Raw genomic sequence first — 20,000 nt, 5'->3', positions numbered from 1 at the left:
CTCTGCGTGCTCGCAGAGGACCGTATGCGAGCCTGACAGGCTGCGCGCTCCAACCACCACGGGAGCGGGCCCCTCCTTCGTGCTCTCGGGAGGAGGTCATTAAATGAAAAAAAAATCACCCCACTACTCTATCCCCGACCCGCAAGTGCCCTGTCTGCTATAAAGGGGACAATTTTCACGTTTTCCCTCCCTTACGGCCATACTACCCTGAGAACGCCCGATCTCGTCCGATCTCGGAAGCTAAGCAGGGTCGGGCCTGGTTAGTACTTGGATGGGAGACCGCCTGGGAATACCAGGTGCCCTAAGCTTTTGCACCCACCTCCAATTCTCAACACGATTCACTGCTCTTTCCCAAAATTTTGGCTTTCATTAGTCATTCAACTTTCACTTATCCTGTGGTTTGAAATCGTTTCCTTCACGTTGATTTGACAGATCAACGTCTCTTTGGAATAAAATTAATGTCCAACAGAGGGAGCCGTCTGCACGTGGATCGGTAATGATAGCAGTTGGACATGAAGCAGCTTGGGCTTTCCGCCTGCTGGATGCTTTTGCACCTCCACTGGAAAAGCCAACTTTTGCAACAGACATCAAGTACAGCCTCTGCGTGTTCGCAGAGGACCGTATGCGAGCCTGACAGGCTGCGCGCTCAAACCACCACGGGAGCGGGCCCCTCCTTTGTGCACTCCGGAGGAGGTTTATTAAATGAAAAAAAATCACCCCACTACTCCACCCCCGACCCAGAAGTGCCCTGTCTGCTATAAAGAGGACAATTTTCGCGTTTTCCCTCGCTTACGGCCATACTACCCTGAGAACGCCCGATCTCGTCCGATCTCGGAAGCTAAGCAGGGTCGGGCCTGGTTAGTACTTGGATGGGAGACCGCCTGGGAATACCAGGTGCTGTAAGCTTTTGCACCCACCTCCAATTCACAACACGATTCACTGCTCTTTCCAAAAATTTTGGCATTCATTCGTCATTCAACTTTCACTTATCCTGTGGTTTGAAATCGTTTCCTTCACGTTGATTTGACAGATCAACGTCTCTTTGGAATAAAATTAATGTCCAACAGAGGGAGCCGTCTGCACGGGGATCGGTCATGATAGCACTTGGACATGAAACAGCTTGGGATTTCCGCCTGCTGGATGCCTTTGCACCTCCACTGGAAAAGCCCACTTTTGCAACAAACATCAAATACCGCATCTGCGCGCTCGCAGAGGACCGTATGCGAGCCTGACAGGCTGCGCGCTCAAACCACCCCGGGAGCGGGCCCCTCCTTCGTGCTCTCGGGAGGAGGTCATTAAATGAAAAAAAAATCACCCCACTACTCCATCCCCGACCCGCAAGTGCCGTGTCTGCTATAAAGGGGACAATTTTCACTTTTTCCCTCGCTTACGGCCATACTACCCTGAGAACGCCCGATCTCGTCCGATCTCGGAAGCTAAGCAGGGTCGGGCCTGGTTAGTACTTGGATGGGAGACCGCCTGGGAATACCAGGTGCTGTAAGCTTTTGCACCCACCTCCAATTCTCAACACGATTCACTGCTGTTTCCAAAAATTTTGGCATTCATTCGTCATTCAACTTTCACTTATCCTGTGGTTTGAAATCGTTTCCTTCACGTTGATTTGACAGATCAACGTCTCTTTGGAATAAAATTAATGTCCAACAGAGGGAGCCATCTGCACGGGGATCGGTCATGATAGCACTTGGACATGAAGCAGCTTGGGATTTCCGCCTGCTGGATGCCTTTGCACCTCCACTGGAAAAGCCCACTTTTGCAACAAACATCAAATACTGCATCTGCGTGCTCGCAGAGGACCGTATGCGAGCCTGACAGGCTGCGCGCTCAAACCACCACGGGAGCGGGCCCCTCCTTCGTGCTCTCGGGAGGAGGTCATTAAATGAAAAAAAAATCACCCCACTACTCCATCCCCGACCCGCAAGTGCCCTGTCTGCTATAAAGGGGACAATTTTCACGTTTTCCCTCGCTTACGGCCATACTACCCTGAGAACGCCCGATCTCGTCTGATCTCGGAAGCTAAGCAGGGTCGGGCCTGGTTAGTACTTGGATGGGAGACCGCCTGGGAATACCAGGTGCTGTAAGCTTTTGCACCCACCTCCAATTCTCAACACGATTCACTGCTCTTTCCAAAAATTTTGGCATTCATTCGTCATTCAACTTTCACTTATCCTGTGGTTTGAAATCGTTTCCTTCACGTTGATTTGACAGATCAACGTCTCTTTGGAATAAAATTAATGTCCAACAGAGGGAGCCGTCTGCACGGGAATCGGTAATGATAGCACTTGGACATGAAACAGCTTGGGATTTCCGCCTGCTGGATGCCTTTGCACCTCCACTGGAAAAGCCCACTTTTGCAACAGACATCAAGTACAGGCTCTGCGCGCTCGCAGAGGACCGTATGCGAGCCTGACAGGCTGCGCGCTCAAACCACCACGGGAGCGGGCCCCTCCTTTGTGCACTCCGGAGGAGGTTTATTAAATGAAAAAAAATCTCCCCACTACTCCACCCCCGACCCAGAAGTGCCCTGTCTGCTATAAAGAGGACAATTTTCGCGTTTTCCCTCGCTTACGGCCATACTACCCTGAGAACGCCCGATCTCGTCCGATCTCGGAAGCTAAGCAGGGTCGGGCCTGGTTAGTACTTGGATGGGAGACCGCCTGGGAATACCAGGTGCTGTAAACTTTTGCACCCACCTCCAATTCTCAACACGATTCACTGCTCTTTCCAAAAATTTTGGCATTCATTCGTCATTCAACTTTCACTTATCCTGTGGTTTGAAATCGTTTCCTTCACGTTGATTTGACAGATCAACGTCTCTTTGGAATAAAATTAATGTCCAACAGAGGGAGCCGTCTGCACGGGGATCGGTCATGATAGCACTTGGACATGAAACAGCTTGGGATTTCCGCCTGCTGGATGCCTTTGCACCTCCACTGGAAAAGCCCACTTTTGCAACAAACATCAAATACCGCATCTGCGCGCTCGCAGAGGACCGTATGCGAGCCTGACAGGCTGCGCGCTCAAACCACCCCGGGAGCGGGCCCCTCCTTGGTGCTCTCGGGAGGAGGTCATTAAATGAAAAAAAAATCACCCCACTACTCCATCCCCGACCCGCAAGTGCCGTGTCTGCTATAAAGGGGACAATTTTCACTTTTTCCCTCGCTTACGGCCATACTACCCTGAGAACGCCCGATCTCGTCCGATCTCGGAAGCTAAGCAGGGTCGGGCCTGGTTAGTATTTGGATGGGAGACCGCCTGGGAATACCAGGTGCTGTAAGCTTTTGCACCCACCTCCAATTCTCAACACGATTCACTGCTCTTTCCAAAAATTTTGGCATTCATTCGTCATTCAACTTTCACTTATCCTGTGGTTTGAAATCGTTTCCTTCACGTTGATTTGACAGATCAACGTCTCTTTGGAATAAAATTAATGTCCAACAGAGGGAGCCATCTGAACGGGGATCGGTCATGATAGCACTTGGACATGAAGCAGCTTGGGATTTCCGCCTGCTGGATGCCTTTGCACCTCCACTGGAAAAGCCCACTTTTGCAACAAACATCAAATACTGCATCTGCGTGCTCGCAGAGGACCGTATGCGAGCCTGACAGGCTGCGCGCTCAAACCACCACGGGAGCGGGCCCCTCCTTCGTGCTCTCGGGAGGAGGTCATTAAATGAAAAAAAAATCACCCCACTACTCCATCCCCGACCCGCAAGTGCCTTGTCTGCTATAAAGGGGACAATTTTCACGTTTTCCCTCGCTTACGGCCATACTACCCTGAGAATGCCCGATCTCGTCCGATCTCGGAAGCTAAGCAGCGTAGGGCCTGGTTAGTACTTGGATGGGAGACCGCCTGGGAATACCAGGTGCTGTAAGCTTTTGCACCCACCTCCAATTCTCAACACGATTCACTGCTCTTTCCAAAAATTTTGGCTTTCATTCGTCATTCAAATTTCACTTATCCTGTGGTTTGAAATCGTTTCCTTCACGTTGATTTGACAGATCAACGTCTCTTTGGAATAAAATTAATGTCCAACAGAGGGAGCCGTCTGCACGGGGATCGGTCATGATAGCACTTGGACATGAAACAGCTTGGGATTTCCGCCTGCTGGATGCCTTTGCACCTCCACTGGAAAAGCCCACTTTTGCAACAAACATCAAATACTGCATCTGCGTGCTCGCAGAGGACCGTATGCGAGCCTGACAGGCTGCGCGCTCAAACCACCACGGGAGCGGGCCCCTCCTTCGTGCTCTCGGGAGGAGGTCATTAAATGAAAAAAAAATCACCCCACTACTCCATCCCCGACCCGCAAGTGCCCTGTCTGCTATAAAGGGGACAATTTTCACTTTTTCCCTCGCTTACGGCCATACTACCCTGAGAACGCCCGATCTCGTCCGATCTCGGAAGCTAAGCAGGGTCGGGCCTGGTTAGTACTTGGATGTGAGACCGCCTGGGAATACCAGGTGCTGTAAGCTTTTGCACCCACCTCCAATTCTCCACACGATTCACTGCTCTTTCCAAAAATTTTGGCTTTCATTAGTCATTCAACTTTCACTTATCCTGTGGTTTGAAATCGTTTCCTTCACGTTGATTTGACAGATCAACGTCTCTTTGGAATAAAATTAATGTCCAACAGAGGGAGCCGTCTGCACGGGGTCGGTCATGATAGCACTTGGACATGAAACAGCTTGGGATTTCCGCCTGCTGGATGCCTTTGCACCTCCACTGGAAAAGCCCACTTTTGCAACAAACATCAAATACTGCATCTGCGTGCTCGCAGAGGACCGTATGCGAGCCTGACAGGCTGCGCGCTCAAACCACCACGGGAGCGGGCCCCTCCTTCGTGCTCTCGGGAGGAGGTCATTAAATGAAAAAAAAAATCACCCCACTACTCCACCCCCGACCCAGAAGTGCCCTGTCTGCTATAAAGAGGACAATTTTCGCGTTTTCCCTCGCTTGCGGCCATACTACCCTGAGAACGCCCGATCTCGTCCGATCTCGGAAGCTAAGCAGGGTCGGGCCTGGTTAGTACTTGGATGGGAGACCGCCTGGGAATACCAGGTGCTGTAAGCTTTTGCACCCACCTCCAGATCTCAACACGATTCACTGCTCTTTCCAAAAATTTTGGCTTTCATTCGTCCTTCAACTTTCACTTATCCTGTGGTTTGAAATCGTTTCCTTCACGTTGATTTGACAGATCAACGTCTCTTTGGAATAAAATTAATGTCCAACAGAGGGAGCCGTCTGCACGGGGTCGGTCATGATAGCACTTGGACATGAAGCAGCTTGGGATTTCCGCCTGCTGGATGCTTTTGCACCTCCACTGGAAAAGCCAACTTTTGCAACAGACATCAAGTACAGCCTCTGCGTGCTCGCAGAGGACCGTATGCGAGCCTGACAGGCTGCGCGCTCCAACCACCACGGGAGCGGGCCCCTCCTTCGTGCTCTCGGGAGGAGGTCATTAAATGAAAAAAAATCACCCCACTACTCTATCCCCGACCCGCAAGTGCCCTGTCTGCTATAAAGGGGACAATTTTCACGTTTTCCCTCGCTTACGGCCATACTACCCTGAGAACGCCCGATCTCGTCCGATCTCGGAAGCTAAGCAGGGTTGGGCCTGGTTAGTACTTGGATGGGAGACCGCCTGGGAATACCAGGTGCTGTAAGCTTTTGAACCCACCTCCAATTCTCAACACGATTCACTGCTCTTTCCAAAAATTTTGGCTTTCATTAGTCATTCAACTTTCACTTATCCTGTGGTTTGAAATCGTTTCCTTCACGTTGATTTGACAGATCAACGTCTCTTTGGAATAAAATTAATGTCCAACAGAGGGAGCCGTCTGCACGTGGATCGGTAATGATAGCAGTTGGACATGAAGCAGCTTGGGCTTTCCGCCTGCTGGATGCTTTTGCACCTCCACTGGAAAAGCCAACTTTTGCAACAGACATCAAGTACAGCCTCTGCGTGTTCGCAGAGGACCGTATGCGAGCCTGACAGGCTGCGCGCTCAAACCACCACGGGAGCGGGCCCCTCCTTTGTGCACTCCGGAGGAGGTTTATTAAATGAAAAAAAATCACCCCACTACTCCACCCCCGACCCAGAAGTGCCCTGTCTGCTATAAAGAGGACAATTTTCGCGTTTTCCCTCGCTTACGGCCATACTACCCTGAGAACGCCCGATCTCGTCCGATCTCGGAAGCTAAGCAGGGTCGGGCCTGGTTAGTACTTGGATGGGAGACCGCCTGGGAATACCAGGTGCTGTAAGCTTTTGCACCCACCTCCAATTCTCAACACGATTCACTGCTCTTTCCAAAAATTTTGGCATTCATTCGTCATTCAACTTTTACTTATCCTGTGGTTTGAAATCGTTTCCTTCACGTTGATTTGACAGATCAACGTCTCTTTGGAATAAAATTAATGTCCAACAGAGGGAGCCGTCTGCACGGGGATCGGTCATGATAGCTCTTGGACATGAAACAGCTTGGGATTTCCGCCTGCTGGATGCCTTTGCACCTCCACTGGAAAAGCCCACTTTTGCAACAAACATCAAATACCGCATCTGCGCGCTCGCAGAGGACCGTATGCGAGCCTGACAGGCTGCGCGCTCCAACCACCACGGGAGCGGGCCCCTCCTTCGTGCTCTCGGGAGGAGGTCATTAAATGAAAAAAAAAATCACCCCACTACTCCATCCCCGACCCGCAAGTGCCTTGTCTGCTATAAAGGGGACAATTTTCACGTTTTCCCTCGCTTACGGCCATACTACCCTGAGAATGCCCGATCTCGTCCGATCTCGGAAGCTAAGCAGCGTCGGGCCTGGTTAGTACTTGGATGGGAGACCGCCTGGGAATACCAGGTGCTGTAAGCTTTTGCACCCACCTCCAATTCTCAACACGATTCACTGCTCTTTCCAAAAATTTTGGCTTTCATTCGTCCTTCAACTTTCACTTATCCTGTGGTTTGAAATCGTTTCCTTCACGTTGATTTGACAGATCAACGTCTCTTTGGAATAAAATTAATGTCCAACAGAGGGAGCCGTCTGCACGGGGTCGGTCATGATAGCACTTGGACATGAAGCAGCTTGGGATTTCCGCCTGCTGGATGCTTTTGCACCTCCACTGGAAAAGCCAACTTTTGCAACAGACATCAAGTACAGCCTCTGCGTGCTCGCAGAGGACCGTATGCGAGCCTGACAGGCTGCGCGCTCCAACCACCACGGGAGCGGGCCCCTCCTTCGTGCTCTCGGGAGGAGGTCATTAAATGAAAAAAAAATCACCCCACTACTCTATCCCCGACCCGCAAGTGCCCTGTCTGCTATAAAGGGGACAATTTTCACGTTTTCCCTCCCTTACGGCCATACTACCCTGAGAACGCCCGATCTCTTCCGATCTCGGAAGCTAAGCAGGGTCGGGCCTGGTTAGTACTTGGATGGGAGACCGCCTGGGAATACCAGGTGCCCTAAGCTTTTGCACCCACCTCCAATTCTCAACACGATTCACTGCTCTTTCCAAAAATTTTGGCTTTCATTAGTCATTCAACTTTCACTTATCCTGTGGTTTGAAATCGTTTCCTTCACGTTGATTTGACAGATCAACGTCTCTTTGGAATAAAATTAATGTCCAACAGAGGGAGCCGTCTGCACGTGGATCGGTAATGATAGCAGTTGGACATGAAGCAGCTTGGGCTTTCCGCCTGCTGGATGCTTTTGCACCTCCACTGGAAAAGCCAACTTTTGCAACAGACATCAAGTACAGCCTCTGCGTGTTCGCAGAGGACCGTATGCGAGCCTGACAGGCTGCGCGCTCAAACCACCACGGGAGCGGGCCCCTCCTTTGTGCACTCCGGAGGAGGTTTATTAAATGAAAAAAAATCACCCCACTACTCCACCCCCGACCCAGAAGTGCCCTGTCTGCTATAAAGAGGACAATTTTCGCGTTTTCCCTCGCTTACGGCCATACTACCCTGAGAACGCCCGATCTCGTCCGATCTCGGAAGCTAAGCAGGGTCGGGCCTGGTTAGTACTTGGATGGGAGACCGCCTGGGAATACCAGGTGCTGTAAGCTTTTGCACCCACCTCCAATTCACAACACGATTCACTGCTCTTTCCAAAAATTTTGGCATTCATTCGTCATTCAACTTTCACTTATCCTGTGGTTTGAAATCGTTTCCTTCACGTTGATTTGACAGATCAACGTCTCTTTGGAATAAAATTAATGTCCAACAGAGGGAGCCGTCTGCACGGGGATCGGTCATGATAGCACTTGGACATGAAACAGCTTGGGATTTCCGCCTGCTGGATGCCTTTGCACCTCCACTGGAAAAGCCCACTTTTGCAACAAACATCAAATACCGCATCTGCGCGCTCGCAGAGGACCGTATGCGAGCCTGACAGGCTGCGCGCTCAAACCACCCCGGGAGCGGGCCCCTCCTTCGTGCTCTCGGGAGGAGGTCATTAAATGAAAAAAAAATCACCCCACTACTCCATCCCCGACCCGCAAGTGCCGTGTCTGCTATAAAGGGGACAATTTTCACTTTTTCCCTCGCTTACGGCCATACTACCCTGAGAACGCCCGATCTCGTCCGATCTCGGAAGCTAAGCAGGGTCGGGCCTGGTTAGTACTTGGATGGGAGACCGCCTGGGAATACCAGGTGCTGTAAGCTTTTGCACCCACCTCCAATTCTCCACACGATTCACTGCTCTTTCCAAAAATTTTGGCTTTCATTAGTCATTCAACTTTCACTTATCCTGTGGTTTGAAATCGTTTCCTTCACGTTGATTTGACAGATCAACGTCTCTTTGGAATAAAATTAATGTCCAACAGAGGGAGCCGTCTGCACGGGGTCGGTCATGATAGCACTTGGACATGAAACAGCTTGGGATTTCCGCCTGCTGGATGCCTTTGCACCTCCACTGGAAAAGCCCACTTTTGCAACAAACATCAAATACCGCATCTGCGCGCTCGCAGAGGACCGTATGCGAGCCTGACAGGCTGCGCGCTCCAACCACCACGGGAGCGGGCCCCTCCTTCGTGCTCTCGGGAGGAGGTCATTAAATGAAAAAAAAAATCACCCCACTACTCCATCCCCGACCCGCAAGTGCCTTGTCTGCTATAAAGGGGACAATTTTCACGTTTTCCCTCGCTTACGGCCATACTACCCTGAGAATGCCCGATCTCGTCCGATCTCGGAAGCTAAGCAGGGTCGGGCCTGGTTAGTACTTGGATGGGAGACCGCCTGGGAATACCAGGTGCTGTAAGCTTTTGCACCCACCTCCAATTCTCCACACGATTCACTGCTCTTTCCAAAAATTTTGGCTTTCATTAGTCATTCAACTTTCACTTATCCTGTGGTTTGAAATCGTTTCCTTCACGTTGATTTGACAGATCAACGTCTCTTTGGAATAAAATTAATGTCCAACAGAGGGAGCCGTCTGCACGGGGTCGGTCATGATAGCACTTGGACATGAAACAGCTTGGGATTTCCGCCTGCTGGATGCCTTTGCACCTCCACTGGAAAAGCCCACTTTTGCAACAAACATCAAATACCGCATCTGCGCGCTCGCAGAGGACCGTATGCGAGCCTGACAGGCTGCGCGCTCCAACCACCACGGGAGCGGGCCCCTCCTTCGTGCTCTCGGGAGGAGGTCATTAAATGAAAAAAAAAATCACCCCACTACTCCATCCCCGACCCGCAAGTGCCTTGTCTGCTATAAAGGGGACAATTTTCACGTTTTCCCTCGCTTACGGCCATACTACCCTGAGAATGCCCGATCTCGTCCGATCTCGGAAGCTAAGCAGCGTCGGGCCTGGTTAGTACTTGGATGGGAGACCGCCTGGGAATACCAGGTGCTGTAAGCTTTTGCACCCACCTCCAATTCTCAACACGATTCACTGCTCTTTCCAAAAATTTTGGCTTTCATTCGTCCTTCAACTTTCACTTATCCTGTGGTTTGAAATCGTTTCCTTCACGTTGATTTGACAGATCAACGTCTCTTTGGAATAAAATTAATGTCCAACAGAGGGAGCCGTCTGCACGGGGTCGGTCATGATAGCACTTGGACATGAAGCAGCTTGGGATTTCCGCCTGCTGGATGCTTTTGCACCTCCACTGGAAAAGCCAACTTTTGCAACAGACATCAAGTACAGCCTCTGCGTGCTCGCAGAGGACCGTATGCGAGCCTGACAGGCTGCGCGCTCCAACCACCACGGGAGCGGGCCCCTCCTTCGTGCTCTCGGGAGGAGGTCATTAAATGAAAAAAAAAATCACCCCACTACTCTATCCCCGACCCGCAAGTGCCCTGTCTGCTATAAAGGGGACAATTTTCACGTTTTCCCTCCCTTACGGCCATACTACCCTGAGAACGCCCGATCTCGTCCGATCTCGGAAGCTAAGCAGGGTCGGGCCTGGTTAGTACTTGGATGGGAGACCGCCTGGGAATACCAGGTGCTGTAAGCTTTTGCACCCACCTCCAATTCTCAACACGATTCACTGCTCTTTCCAAAAATTTTGGCATTCATTCGTCATTCAACTTTTACTTATCCTGTGGTTTGAAATCGTTTCCTTCACGTTGATTTGACAGATCAACGTCTCTTTGGAATAAAATTAATGTCCAACAGAGGGAGCCGTCTGCACGGGGATCGGTCATGATAGCTCTTGGACATGAAACAGCTTGGGATTTCCGCCTGCTGGATGCCTTTGCACCTCCACTGGAAAAGCCCACTTTTGCAACAAACATCAAATACCGCATCTGCGCGCTCGCAGAGGACCGTATGCGAGCCTGACAGGCTGCGCGCTCCAACCACCACGGGAGCGGGCCCCTCCTTCGTGCTCTCGGGAGGAGGTCATTAAATGAAAAAAAAAATCACCCCACTACTCCATCCCCGACCCGCAAGTGCCTTGTCTGCTATAAAGGGGACAATTTTCACGTTTTCCCTCGCTTACGGCCATACTACCCTGAGAATGCCCGATCTCGTCCGATCTCGGAAGCTAAGCAGCGTCGGGCCTGGTTAGTACTTGGATGGGAGACCGCCTGGGAATACCAGGTGCTGTAAGCTTTTGCACCCACCTCCAATTCTCAACACGATTCACTGCTCTTTCCAAAAATTTTGGCTTTCATTCGTCCTTCAACTTTCACTTATCCTGTGGTTTGAAATCGTTTCCTTCACGTTGATTTGACAGATCAACGTCTCTTTGGAATAAAATTAATGTCCAACAGAGGGAGCCGTCTGCACGGGGTCGGTCATGATAGCACTTGGACATGAAGCAGCTTGGGATTTCCGCCTGCTGGATGCTTTTGCACCTCCACTGGAAAAGCCAACTTTTGCAACAGACATCAAGTACAGCCTCTGCGTGCTCGCAGAGGACCGTATGCGAGCCTGACAGGCTGCGCGCTCCAACCACCACGGGAGCGGGCCCCTCCTTCGTGCTCTCGGGAGGAGGTCATTAAATGAAAAAAAAAATCACCCCACTACTCCATCCCCGACCCGCAAGTGCCGTGTCTGCTATAAAGGGGACAATTTTCACTTTTTCCCTCGCTTACGGCCATACTACCCTGAGAACGCCCGATCTCGTCCGATCTCGGAAGCTAAGCAGGGTCGGGCCTGGTTAGTACTTGGATGGGAGACCGCCTGGGAATACCAGGTGCTGTAAGCTTTTGCACCCACCTCCAATTCTCCACACGATTCACTGCTCTTTCCAAAAATTTTGGCTTTCATTAGTCATTCAACTTTCACTTATCCTGTGGTTTGAAATCGTTTCCTTCACGTTGATTTGACAGATCAACGTCTCTTTGGAATAAAATTAATGTCCAACAGAGGGAGCCGTCTGCACGGGGTCGGTCATGATAGCACTTGGACATGAAACAGCTTGGGATTTCCGCCTGCTGGATGCCTTTGCACCTCCACTGGAAAAGCCCACTTTTGCAACAAACATCAAATACCGCATCTGCGCGCTCGCAGAGGACCGTATGCGAGCCTGACAGGCTGCGCGCTCCAACCACCACGGGAGCGGGCCCCTCCTTCGTGCTCTCGGGAGGAGGTCATTAAATGAAAAAAAAAATCACCCCACTACTCCATCCCCGACCCGCAAGTGCCTTGTCTGCTATAAAGGGGACAATTTTCACGTTTTCCCTCGCTTACGGCCATACTACCCTGAGAATGCCCGATCTCGTCCGATCTCGGAAGCTAAGCAGCGTCGGGCCTGGTTAGTACTTGGATGGGAGACCGCCTGGGAATACCAGGTGCTGTAAGCTTTTGCACCCACCTCCAATTCTCAACACGATTCACTGCTCTTTCCAAAAATTTTGGCTTTCATTCGTCCTTCAACTTTCACTTATCCTGTGGTTTGAAATCGTTTCCTTCACGTTGATTTGACAGATCAACGTCTCTTTGGAATAAAATTAATGTCCAACAGAGGGAGCCGTCTGCACGGGGTCGGTCATGATAGCAGTTGGACATGAAGCAGCTTGGGCTTTCCGCCTGCTGGATGCTTTTGCACCTCCACTGGAAAAGCCAACTTTTGCAACAGACATCAAGTACAGCCTCTGCGTGTTCGCAGAGGACCGTATGCGAGCCTGACAGGCTGCGCGCTCAAACCACCACGGGAGCGGGCCCCTCCTTTGTGCACTCCGGAGGAGGTTTATTAAATGAAAAAAAATCACCCCACTACTCCACCCCCGACCCAGAAGTGCCCTGTCTGCTATAAAGAGGACAATTTTCACTTTTTCCCTCGCTTACGGCCATACTACCCTGAGAACGCCCGATCTCGTCCGATCTCGGAAGCTAAGCAGGGTCGGGCCTGGTTAGTACTTGGATGGGAGACCGCCTGGGAATACCAGGTGCTGTAAGCTTTTGCACCCACCTCCAATTCACAACACGATTCACTGCTCTTTCCAAAAAATTTGGCATTCATTCGTCATTCAACTTTCACTTATCCTGTGGTTTGAAATCGTTTCCTTCACGTTGATTTGACAGATCAACGTCTCTTTGGAATAAAATTAATGTCCAACAGAGGGAGCCGTCTGCACGGGGATCGGTCATGATAGCACTTGGACATGAAACAGCTTGGGATTTCCGCCTGCTGGATGCCTTTGCACCTCCACTGGAAAAGCCCACTTTTGCAACAAACATCAAATACCGCATCTGCGCGCTCGCAGAGGACCGTATGCGAGCCTGACAGGCTGCGCGCTCAAACCACCCCGGGAGCGGGCCCCTCCTTCGTGCTCTCGGGAGGAGGTCATTAAATGAAAAAAAAATCACCCCACTACTCCATCCCCGACCCGCAAGTGCCGTGTCTGCTATAAAGGGGACAATTTTCACTTTTTCCCTCGCTTACGGCCATACTACCCTGAGAACGCCCGATCTCGTCCGATCTCGGAAGCTAAGCAGGGTCGGGCCTGGTTAGTACTTGGATGGGAGACCGCCTGGGAATACCAGGTGCTGTAAGCTTTTGCACCCACCTCCAATTCTCAACACGATTCACTGCTCTTTCCAAAAATTTTGGCATTCATTCGTCATTCAACTTTCACTTATCCTGTGGTTTGAAATCGTTTCCTTCACGTTGATTTGACAGATCAACGTCTCTTTGGAATAAAATTAATGTCCAACAGAGGGAGCCGTCTGCACGGGAATCGGTAATGATAGCACTTGGACATGAAACAGCTTGGGATTTCCGCCTGCTGGATGCCTTTGCACCTCCACTGGAAAAGCCCACTTTTGCAACAGACATCAAGTACAGCCTCTGCGCGCTCGCAGAGGACCGTATGCGAGCCTGACAGGCTGCGCGCTCAAACCACCACGGGAGCGGGCCCCTCCTTCGTGCTCTCGGGAGGAGGTCATTAAATGAAAAAAAAAATCACCCCACTACTCCATCCCCGACCCGCAAGTGCCTTGTCTGCTATAAAGGGGACAATTTTCACGTTTTCCCTCGCTTACGGCCATACTACCCTGAGAATGCCCGATCTCGTCCGATCTCGGAAGCTAAGCAGCGTAGGGCCTGGTTAGTACTTGGATGGGAGACCGCCTGGGAATACCAGGTGCTGTAAGCTTTTGCACCCACCTCCAATTCTCAACACGATTCACTGCTCTTTCCAAAAATTTTGGCTTTCATTCGTCATTCAAATTTCACTTATCCTGTGGTTTGAAATCGTTTCCTTCACGTTGATTTGACAGATCAACGTCTCTTTGGAATAAAATTAATGTCCAACAGAGGGAGCCGTCTGCACGGGGATCGGTCATGATAGCACTTGGACATGAAACAGCTTGGGATTTCCGCCTGCTGGATGCCTTTGCACCTCCACTGGAAAAGCCCACTTTTGCAACAAACATCAAATACCGCATCTGCGCGCTCGCAGAGGACCGTATGCGAGCCTGACAGGCTGCGCGCTCAAACCACCCCGGGAGCGGGCCCCTCCTTCGTGCTCTCGGGAGGAGGTCATTAAATGAAAAAAAAATCACCCCACTACTCCATCCCGACCCGCAAGTGCCGTGTCTGCTATAAAGGGGACAATTTTCACTTTTTCCCTCGCTTACGGCCATACTACCCTGAGAACGCCCGATCTCGTCCGATCTCGGAAGCTAAGCAGGGTCGGGCCTGGTTAGTACTTGGATGGGACACCGCCTGGGAATACCAGGTGCTGTAAGCTTTTGCACCCACCTCCAATTCTCAACACGATTCACTGCTCTTTCCAAAAATTTTGGCATTCATTCGTCATTCAACTTTCACTTATCCTGTGGTTTGAAATCGTTTCCTTCACGTTGATTTGACAGATCAACGTCTCTTTGGAATAAAATTAATGTCCAACAGAGGGAGCCATCTGCACGGGGATCGGTCATGATAGCACTTGGACATGAAGCAGCTTGGGATTTCCGCCTGCTGGATGCCTTTGCACCTCCACTGGAAAAGCCCACTTTTGCAACAAACATCAAATACTGCATCTGCGTGCTCGCAGAGGACCGTATGCGAGCCTGACAGGCTGCGCGCTCAAACCACCACGGGAGCGGGCCCCTCCTTCGTGCTCTCGGGAGGAGGTCATTAAATGAAAAAAAAAATCACCCCACTACTCCATCCCCGACCCGCAAGTGCCCTGTCTGCTATAAAGGGGACAATTTTCACTTTTTCCCTCGCTTACGGCCATACTACCCTGAGAACGCCCGATCTCGTCCGATCTCGGAAGCTAAGCAGGGTCGGGCCTGGTTAGTACTTGGATGGGAGACCGCCTGGGAATACCAGGTGCTGTAAGCTTTTGCACCCACCTCCAATTCTCAACACGATTCACTGCTCTTTCCAAAAATTTTGGCATTCATTCGTCATTCAACTTTTACTTATCCTGTGGTTTGAAATCGTTTCCTTCACGTTGATTTGACAGATCAACGTCTCTTTGGAATAAAATTAATGTCCAACAGAGGGAGCCGTCTGCACGGGGATCGGTCATGATAGCTCTTGGACATGAAACAGCTTGGGATTTCCGCCTGCTGGATGCCTTTGCACCTCCACTGGAAAAGCCCACTTTTGCAACAAACATCAAATACCGCATCTGCGCGCTCGCAGAGGACCGTATGCGAGCCTGACAGGCTGCGCGCTCCAACCACCACGGGAGCGGGCCCCTCCTTCGTGCTCTCGGGAGGAGGTCATTAAATGAAAAAAAAAATCACCCCACTACTCCATCCCCGACCCGCAAGTGCCTTGTCTGCTATAAAGGGGACAATTTTCACGTTTTCCCTCGCTTACGGCCATACTACCCTGAGAATGCCCGATCTCGTCCGATCTCGGAAGCTAAGCAGCGTCGGGCCTGGTTAGTACTTGGATGGGAGACCGCCTGGGAATACCAGGTGCTGTAAGCTTTTGCACCCACCTCCAATTCTCAACACGATTCACTGCTCTTTCCAAAAATTTTGGCTTTCATTCGTCCTTCAACTTTCACTTATCCTGTGGTTTGAAATCGTTTCCTTCACGTTGATTTGACAGATCAACGTCTCTTTGGAATAAAATTAATGTCCAACAGAGGGAGCCGTCTGCACGGGGTCGGTCATGATAGCACTTGGACATGAAGCAGCTTGGGATTTCCGCCTGCTGGATGCTTTTGCACCTCCACTGGAAAAGCCAACTTTTGCAACAGACATCAAGTACAGCCTCTGCGTGCTCGCAGAGGACCGTATGCGAGCCTGACAGGCTGCGCGCTCCAACCACCACGGGAGCGGGCCCCTCCTTCGTGCTCTCGGGAGGAGGTCATTAAATGAAAAAAAAAATCACCCCACTACTCCATCCCCGACCCGCAAGTGCCGTGTCTGCTATAAAGGGGACAATTTTCACTTTTTCCCTCGCTTACGGCCATACTACCCTGAGAACGCCCGATCTCGTCCGATCTCGGAAGCTAAGCAGGGTCGGGCCTGGTTAGTACTTGGATGGGAGACCGCCTGGGAATACCAGGTGCTGTAAGCTTTTGCACCCACCTCCAATTCTCCACACGATTCACTGCTCTTTCCAAAAATTTTGGCTTTCATTAGTCATTCAACTTTCACTTATCCTGTGGTTTGAAATCGTTTCCTTCACGTTGATTTGACAGATCAACGTCTCTTTGGAATAAAATTAATGTCCAACAGAGGGAGCCGTCTGCACGGGGTCGGTCATGATAGCACTTGGACATGAAACAGCTTGGGATTTCCGCCTGCTGGATGCCTTTGCACCTCCACTGGAAAAGCCCACTTTTGCAACAAACATCAAATACCGCATCTGCGCGCTCGCAGAGGACCGTATGCGAGCCTGACAGGCTGCGCGCTCCAACCACCACGGGAGCGGGCCCCTCCTTCGTGCTCTCGGGAGGAGGTCATTAAATGAAAAAAAAAATCACCCCACTACTCCATCCCCGACCCGCAAGTGCCTTGTCTGCTATAAAGGGGACAATTTTCACGTTTTCCCTCGCTTACGGCCATACTACCCTGAGAATGCCCGATCTCGTCCGATCTCGGAAGCTAAGCAGCGTCGGGCCTGGTTAGTACTTGGATGGGAGACCGCCTGGGAATACCAGGTGCTGTAAGCTTTTGCACCCACCTCCAATTCTCAACACGATTCACTGCTCTTTCCAAAAATTTTGGCTTTCATTCGTCCTTCAACTTTCACTTATCCTGTGGTTTGAAATCGTTTCCTTCACGTTGATTTGACAGATCAACGTCTCTTTGGAATAAAATTAATGTCCAACAGAGGGAGCCGTCTGCACGGGGTCGGTCATGATAGCAGTTGGACATGAAGCAGCTTGGGCTTTCCGCCTGCTGGATGCTTTTGCACCTCCACTGGAAAAGCCAACTTTTGCAACAGACATCAAGTACAGCCTCTGCGTGTTCGCAGAGGACCGTATGCGAGCCTGACAGGCTGCGCGCTCAAACCACCACGGGAGCGGGCCCCTCCTTTGTGCACTCCGGAGGAGGTTTATTAAATGAAAAAAAATCACCCCACTACTCCACCCCCGACCCAGAAGTGCCCTGTCTGCTATAAAGAGGACAATTTTCACTTTTTCCCTCGCTTACGGCCATACTACCCTGAGAACGCCCGATCTCGTCCGATCTCGGAAGCTAAGCAGGGTCGGGCCTGGTTAGTACTTGGATGGGAGACCGCCTGGGAATACCAGGTGCTGTAAGCTTTTGCACCCACCTCCAATTCACAACACGATTCACTGCTCTTTCCAAAAAATTTGGCATTCATTCGTCATTCAACTTTCACTTATCCTGTGGTTTGAAATCGTTTCCTTCACGTTGATTTGACAGATCAACGTCTCTTTGGAATAAAATTAATGTCCAACAGAGGGAGCCGTCTGCACGGGGATCGGTCATGATAGCACTTGGACATGAAACAGCTTGGGATTTCCGCCTGCTGGATGCCTTTGCACCTCCACTGGAAAAGCCCACTTTTGCAACAAACATCAAATACCGCATCTGCGCGCTCGCAGAGGACCGTATGCGAGCCTGACAGGCTGCGCGCTCAAACCACCCCGGGAGCGGGCCCCTCCTTCGTGCTCTCGGGAGGAGGTCATTAAATGAAAAAAAAATCACCCCACTACTCCATCCCCGACCCGCAAGTGCCGTGTCTGCTATAAAGGGGACAATTTTCACTTTTTCCCTCGCTTACGGCCATACTACCCTGAGAACGCCCGATCTCGTACGATCTCGGAAGCTAAGCAGGGTCGGGCCTGGTTAGTACTTGGATGGGAGACCGCCTGGGAATACCAGGTGCTGTAAGCTTTTGCACCCACCTCCAATTCTCAACACGATTCACTGCTCTTTCCAAAAATTTTGGCATTCATTCGTCATTCAACTTTCACTTATCCTGTGGTTTGAAATCGTTTCCTTCACGTTGATTTGACAGATCAACGTCTCTTTGGAATAAAATTAATGTCCAACAGAGGGAGCCGTCTGCACGGGAATCGGTAATGATAGCACTTGGACATGAAACAGCTTGGGATTTCCGCCTGCTGGATGCCTTTGCACCTCCACTGGAAAAGCCCACTTTTGCAACAGACATCAAGTACAGCCTCTGCGCGCTCGCAGAGGACCGTATGCGAGCCTGACAGGCTGCGCGCTCAAACCACCACGGGAGCGGGCCCCTCCTTCGTGCTCTCGGGAGGAGGTCATTAAATGAAAAAAAAAATCACCCCACTACTCCATCCCCGACCCGCAAGTGCCTTGTCTGCTATAAAGGGGACAATTTTCACGTTTTCCCTCGCTTACGGCCATACTACCCTGAGAATGCCCGATCTCGTCCGATCTCGGAAGCTAAGCAGCGTAGGGCCTGGTTAGTACTTGGATGGGAGACCGCCTGGGAATACCAGGTGCTGTAAGCTTTTGCACCCACCTCCAATTCTCAACACGATTCACTGCTCTTTCCAAAAATTTTGGCTTTCATTCGTCATTCAAATTTCACTTATCCTGTGGTTTGAAATCGTTTCCTTCACGTTGATTTGACAGATCAACGTCTCTTTGGAATAAAATTAATGTCCAACAGAGGGAGCCGTCTGCACGGGGATCGGTCATGATAGCACTTGGACATGAAACAGCTTGGGATTTCCGCCTGCTGGATGCCTTTGCACCTCCACTGGAAAAGCCCACTTTTGCAACAAACATCAAATACCGCATCTGCGCGCTCGCAGAGGACCGTATGCGAGCCTGACAGGCTGCGCGCTCAAACCACCCCGGGAGCGGGCCCCTCCTTCGTGCTCTCGGGAGGAGGTCATTAAATGAAAAAAAAATCACCCCACTACTCCATCCCGACCCGCAAGTGCCGTGTCTGCTATAAAGGGGACAATTTTCACTTTTTCCCTCGCTTACGGCCATACTACCCTGAGAACGCCCGATCTCGTCCGATCTCGGAAGCTAAGCAGGGTCGGGCCTGGTTAGTACTTGGATGGGAGACCGCCTGGGAATACCAGGTGCTGTAAGCTTTTGCACCCACCTCCAATTCTCAACACGATTCACTGCTCTTTCCAAAAATTTTGGCATTCATTCGTCATTCAACTTTCACTTATCCTGTGGTTTGAAATCGTTTCCTTCACGTTGATTTGACAGATCAACGTCTCTTTGGAATAAAATTAATGTCCAACAGAGGGAGCCATCTGCACGGGGATCGGTCATGATAGCACTTGGACATGAAGCAGCTTGGGATTTCCGCCTGCTGGATGCCTTTGCACCTCCACTGGAAAAGCCCACTTTTGCAACAAACATCAAATACTGCATCTGCGTGCTCGCAGAGGACCGTATGCGAGCCTGACAGGCTGCGCGCTCAAACCACCACGGGAGCGGGCCCCTCCTTCGTGCTCTCGGGAGGAGGTCATTAAATGAAAAAAAAAATCACCCCACTACTCCATCCCCGACCCGCAAGTGCCCTGTCTGCTATAAAGGGGACAATTTTCACTTTTTCCCTCGCTTACGGCCATACTACCCTGAGAACGCCCGATCTCGGAAGCTAAGCAGGGTCGGGCCTGGTTAGTATTTGGATGGG

At 50.9% G+C, this 20,000-nt stretch overlaps 33 non-coding genes and 1 pseudogene across 33 annotated transcripts; all 34 read left to right on the top strand.

The window, feature by feature from the left end:
* The first annotated feature begins 189 nt into the window (after nucleotides 1–189).
* LOC127610998 (5S ribosomal RNA) lies at nucleotides 190–308 on the top strand. Its single transcript, XR_007965175.1, has one exon. It is a non-coding gene; the product is annotated as a 5S ribosomal RNA (ribosomal RNA).
* Nucleotides 309–787: 479 nt separating this feature from the next.
* LOC127611044 (5S ribosomal RNA) lies at nucleotides 788–906 on the top strand. Its single transcript, XR_007965210.1, has one exon. It is a non-coding gene; the product is annotated as a 5S ribosomal RNA (ribosomal RNA).
* Nucleotides 907–1,385: 479 nt separating this feature from the next.
* On the top strand, nucleotides 1,386–1,504 carry LOC127611043 (5S ribosomal RNA). Its single transcript, XR_007965209.1, has one exon. It is a non-coding gene; the product is annotated as a 5S ribosomal RNA (ribosomal RNA).
* Nucleotides 1,505–1,983: 479 nt separating this feature from the next.
* On the top strand, nucleotides 1,984–2,102 carry LOC127610881 (5S ribosomal RNA). The gene has a single exon (XR_007965062.1). It is a non-coding gene; the product is annotated as a 5S ribosomal RNA (ribosomal RNA).
* Nucleotides 2,103–2,581: 479 nt separating this feature from the next.
* On the top strand, nucleotides 2,582–2,700 carry LOC127610906 (5S ribosomal RNA). Its single transcript, XR_007965086.1, has one exon. It is a non-coding gene; the product is annotated as a 5S ribosomal RNA (ribosomal RNA).
* A 479-nt stretch (nucleotides 2,701–3,179) lies between these two features.
* On the top strand, nucleotides 3,180–3,298 carry LOC127610912 (5S ribosomal RNA). Its single transcript, XR_007965092.1, has one exon. It is a non-coding gene; the product is annotated as a 5S ribosomal RNA (ribosomal RNA).
* A 479-nt stretch (nucleotides 3,299–3,777) lies between these two features.
* LOC127610950 (5S ribosomal RNA) lies at nucleotides 3,778–3,896 on the top strand. The gene has a single exon (XR_007965130.1). It is a non-coding gene; the product is annotated as a 5S ribosomal RNA (ribosomal RNA).
* A 479-nt stretch (nucleotides 3,897–4,375) lies between these two features.
* LOC127610947 (5S ribosomal RNA) lies at nucleotides 4,376–4,494 on the top strand. The gene has a single exon (XR_007965127.1). It is a non-coding gene; the product is annotated as a 5S ribosomal RNA (ribosomal RNA).
* A 479-nt stretch (nucleotides 4,495–4,973) lies between these two features.
* LOC127610891 (5S ribosomal RNA) lies at nucleotides 4,974–5,092 on the top strand. Its single transcript, XR_007965072.1, has one exon. It is a non-coding gene; the product is annotated as a 5S ribosomal RNA (ribosomal RNA).
* A 477-nt stretch (nucleotides 5,093–5,569) lies between these two features.
* LOC127610878 (5S ribosomal RNA) lies at nucleotides 5,570–5,688 on the top strand. Its single transcript, XR_007965059.1, has one exon. It is a non-coding gene; the product is annotated as a 5S ribosomal RNA (ribosomal RNA).
* Nucleotides 5,689–6,167: 479 nt separating this feature from the next.
* Nucleotides 6,168–6,286, top strand: LOC127611042 (5S ribosomal RNA). Its single transcript, XR_007965208.1, has one exon. It is a non-coding gene; the product is annotated as a 5S ribosomal RNA (ribosomal RNA).
* A 480-nt stretch (nucleotides 6,287–6,766) lies between these two features.
* Nucleotides 6,767–6,885, top strand: LOC127610973 (5S ribosomal RNA). The gene has a single exon (XR_007965151.1). It is a non-coding gene; the product is annotated as a 5S ribosomal RNA (ribosomal RNA).
* A 478-nt stretch (nucleotides 6,886–7,363) lies between these two features.
* Nucleotides 7,364–7,482, top strand: LOC127611016 (5S ribosomal RNA). Its single transcript, XR_007965192.1, has one exon. It is a non-coding gene; the product is annotated as a 5S ribosomal RNA (ribosomal RNA).
* Nucleotides 7,483–7,961: 479 nt separating this feature from the next.
* Nucleotides 7,962–8,080, top strand: LOC127611040 (5S ribosomal RNA). The gene has a single exon (XR_007965206.1). It is a non-coding gene; the product is annotated as a 5S ribosomal RNA (ribosomal RNA).
* Nucleotides 8,081–8,559: 479 nt separating this feature from the next.
* LOC127611039 (5S ribosomal RNA) lies at nucleotides 8,560–8,678 on the top strand. Its single transcript, XR_007965205.1, has one exon. It is a non-coding gene; the product is annotated as a 5S ribosomal RNA (ribosomal RNA).
* A 479-nt stretch (nucleotides 8,679–9,157) lies between these two features.
* On the top strand, nucleotides 9,158–9,276 carry LOC127610899 (5S ribosomal RNA). Its single transcript, XR_007965079.1, has one exon. It is a non-coding gene; the product is annotated as a 5S ribosomal RNA (ribosomal RNA).
* A 479-nt stretch (nucleotides 9,277–9,755) lies between these two features.
* On the top strand, nucleotides 9,756–9,874 carry LOC127610972 (5S ribosomal RNA). Its single transcript, XR_007965150.1, has one exon. It is a non-coding gene; the product is annotated as a 5S ribosomal RNA (ribosomal RNA).
* Nucleotides 9,875–10,353: 479 nt separating this feature from the next.
* On the top strand, nucleotides 10,354–10,472 carry LOC127610922 (5S ribosomal RNA). The gene has a single exon (XR_007965102.1). It is a non-coding gene; the product is annotated as a 5S ribosomal RNA (ribosomal RNA).
* A 480-nt stretch (nucleotides 10,473–10,952) lies between these two features.
* Nucleotides 10,953–11,071, top strand: LOC127610971 (5S ribosomal RNA). Its single transcript, XR_007965149.1, has one exon. It is a non-coding gene; the product is annotated as a 5S ribosomal RNA (ribosomal RNA).
* Nucleotides 11,072–11,550: 479 nt separating this feature from the next.
* On the top strand, nucleotides 11,551–11,669 carry LOC127611038 (5S ribosomal RNA). The gene has a single exon (XR_007965204.1). It is a non-coding gene; the product is annotated as a 5S ribosomal RNA (ribosomal RNA).
* A 479-nt stretch (nucleotides 11,670–12,148) lies between these two features.
* LOC127610970 (5S ribosomal RNA) lies at nucleotides 12,149–12,267 on the top strand. The gene has a single exon (XR_007965148.1). It is a non-coding gene; the product is annotated as a 5S ribosomal RNA (ribosomal RNA).
* Nucleotides 12,268–12,745: 478 nt separating this feature from the next.
* LOC127611037 (5S ribosomal RNA) lies at nucleotides 12,746–12,864 on the top strand. The gene has a single exon (XR_007965203.1). It is a non-coding gene; the product is annotated as a 5S ribosomal RNA (ribosomal RNA).
* A 479-nt stretch (nucleotides 12,865–13,343) lies between these two features.
* Nucleotides 13,344–13,462, top strand: LOC127611036 (5S ribosomal RNA). Its single transcript, XR_007965202.1, has one exon. It is a non-coding gene; the product is annotated as a 5S ribosomal RNA (ribosomal RNA).
* A 480-nt stretch (nucleotides 13,463–13,942) lies between these two features.
* LOC127610949 (5S ribosomal RNA) lies at nucleotides 13,943–14,061 on the top strand. Its single transcript, XR_007965129.1, has one exon. It is a non-coding gene; the product is annotated as a 5S ribosomal RNA (ribosomal RNA).
* A 478-nt stretch (nucleotides 14,062–14,539) lies between these two features.
* LOC127610904 (5S ribosomal RNA) lies at nucleotides 14,540–14,658 on the top strand. Its single transcript, XR_007965084.1, has one exon. It is a non-coding gene; the product is annotated as a 5S ribosomal RNA (ribosomal RNA).
* Nucleotides 14,659–15,138: 480 nt separating this feature from the next.
* On the top strand, nucleotides 15,139–15,257 carry LOC127611035 (5S ribosomal RNA). The gene has a single exon (XR_007965201.1). It is a non-coding gene; the product is annotated as a 5S ribosomal RNA (ribosomal RNA).
* Nucleotides 15,258–15,737: 480 nt separating this feature from the next.
* LOC127610968 (5S ribosomal RNA) lies at nucleotides 15,738–15,856 on the top strand. Its single transcript, XR_007965147.1, has one exon. It is a non-coding gene; the product is annotated as a 5S ribosomal RNA (ribosomal RNA).
* Nucleotides 15,857–16,335: 479 nt separating this feature from the next.
* Nucleotides 16,336–16,454, top strand: LOC127611034 (5S ribosomal RNA). Its single transcript, XR_007965200.1, has one exon. It is a non-coding gene; the product is annotated as a 5S ribosomal RNA (ribosomal RNA).
* Nucleotides 16,455–16,933: 479 nt separating this feature from the next.
* LOC127610967 (5S ribosomal RNA) lies at nucleotides 16,934–17,052 on the top strand. The gene has a single exon (XR_007965146.1). It is a non-coding gene; the product is annotated as a 5S ribosomal RNA (ribosomal RNA).
* Nucleotides 17,053–17,530: 478 nt separating this feature from the next.
* Nucleotides 17,531–17,649, top strand: LOC127611023 (5S ribosomal RNA). The gene has a single exon (XR_007965196.1). It is a non-coding gene; the product is annotated as a 5S ribosomal RNA (ribosomal RNA).
* Nucleotides 17,650–18,128: 479 nt separating this feature from the next.
* On the top strand, nucleotides 18,129–18,247 carry LOC127610898 (5S ribosomal RNA). Its single transcript, XR_007965078.1, has one exon. It is a non-coding gene; the product is annotated as a 5S ribosomal RNA (ribosomal RNA).
* Nucleotides 18,248–18,727: 480 nt separating this feature from the next.
* LOC127610948 (5S ribosomal RNA) lies at nucleotides 18,728–18,846 on the top strand. Its single transcript, XR_007965128.1, has one exon. It is a non-coding gene; the product is annotated as a 5S ribosomal RNA (ribosomal RNA).
* A 478-nt stretch (nucleotides 18,847–19,324) lies between these two features.
* LOC127611011 (5S ribosomal RNA) lies at nucleotides 19,325–19,443 on the top strand. The gene has a single exon (XR_007965187.1). It is a non-coding gene; the product is annotated as a 5S ribosomal RNA (ribosomal RNA).
* A 480-nt stretch (nucleotides 19,444–19,923) lies between these two features.
* The window catches only part of LOC127611021 (uncharacterized), a 109-nt pseudogene continuing 32 nt past the window's right edge, over nucleotides 19,924–20,000 (top strand).

This window comes from Hippocampus zosterae, chromosome 11 (genome assembly GCF_025434085.1).
Source record: "Hippocampus zosterae strain Florida chromosome 11, ASM2543408v3, whole genome shotgun sequence".
NCBI lineage: Eukaryota > Metazoa > Chordata > Actinopteri > Syngnathiformes > Syngnathidae > Hippocampus > Hippocampus zosterae.
The sequence above is the reverse complement of the archived record's forward strand: the minus strand, read 5'-3'. Positions and strand labels throughout refer to the sequence as shown.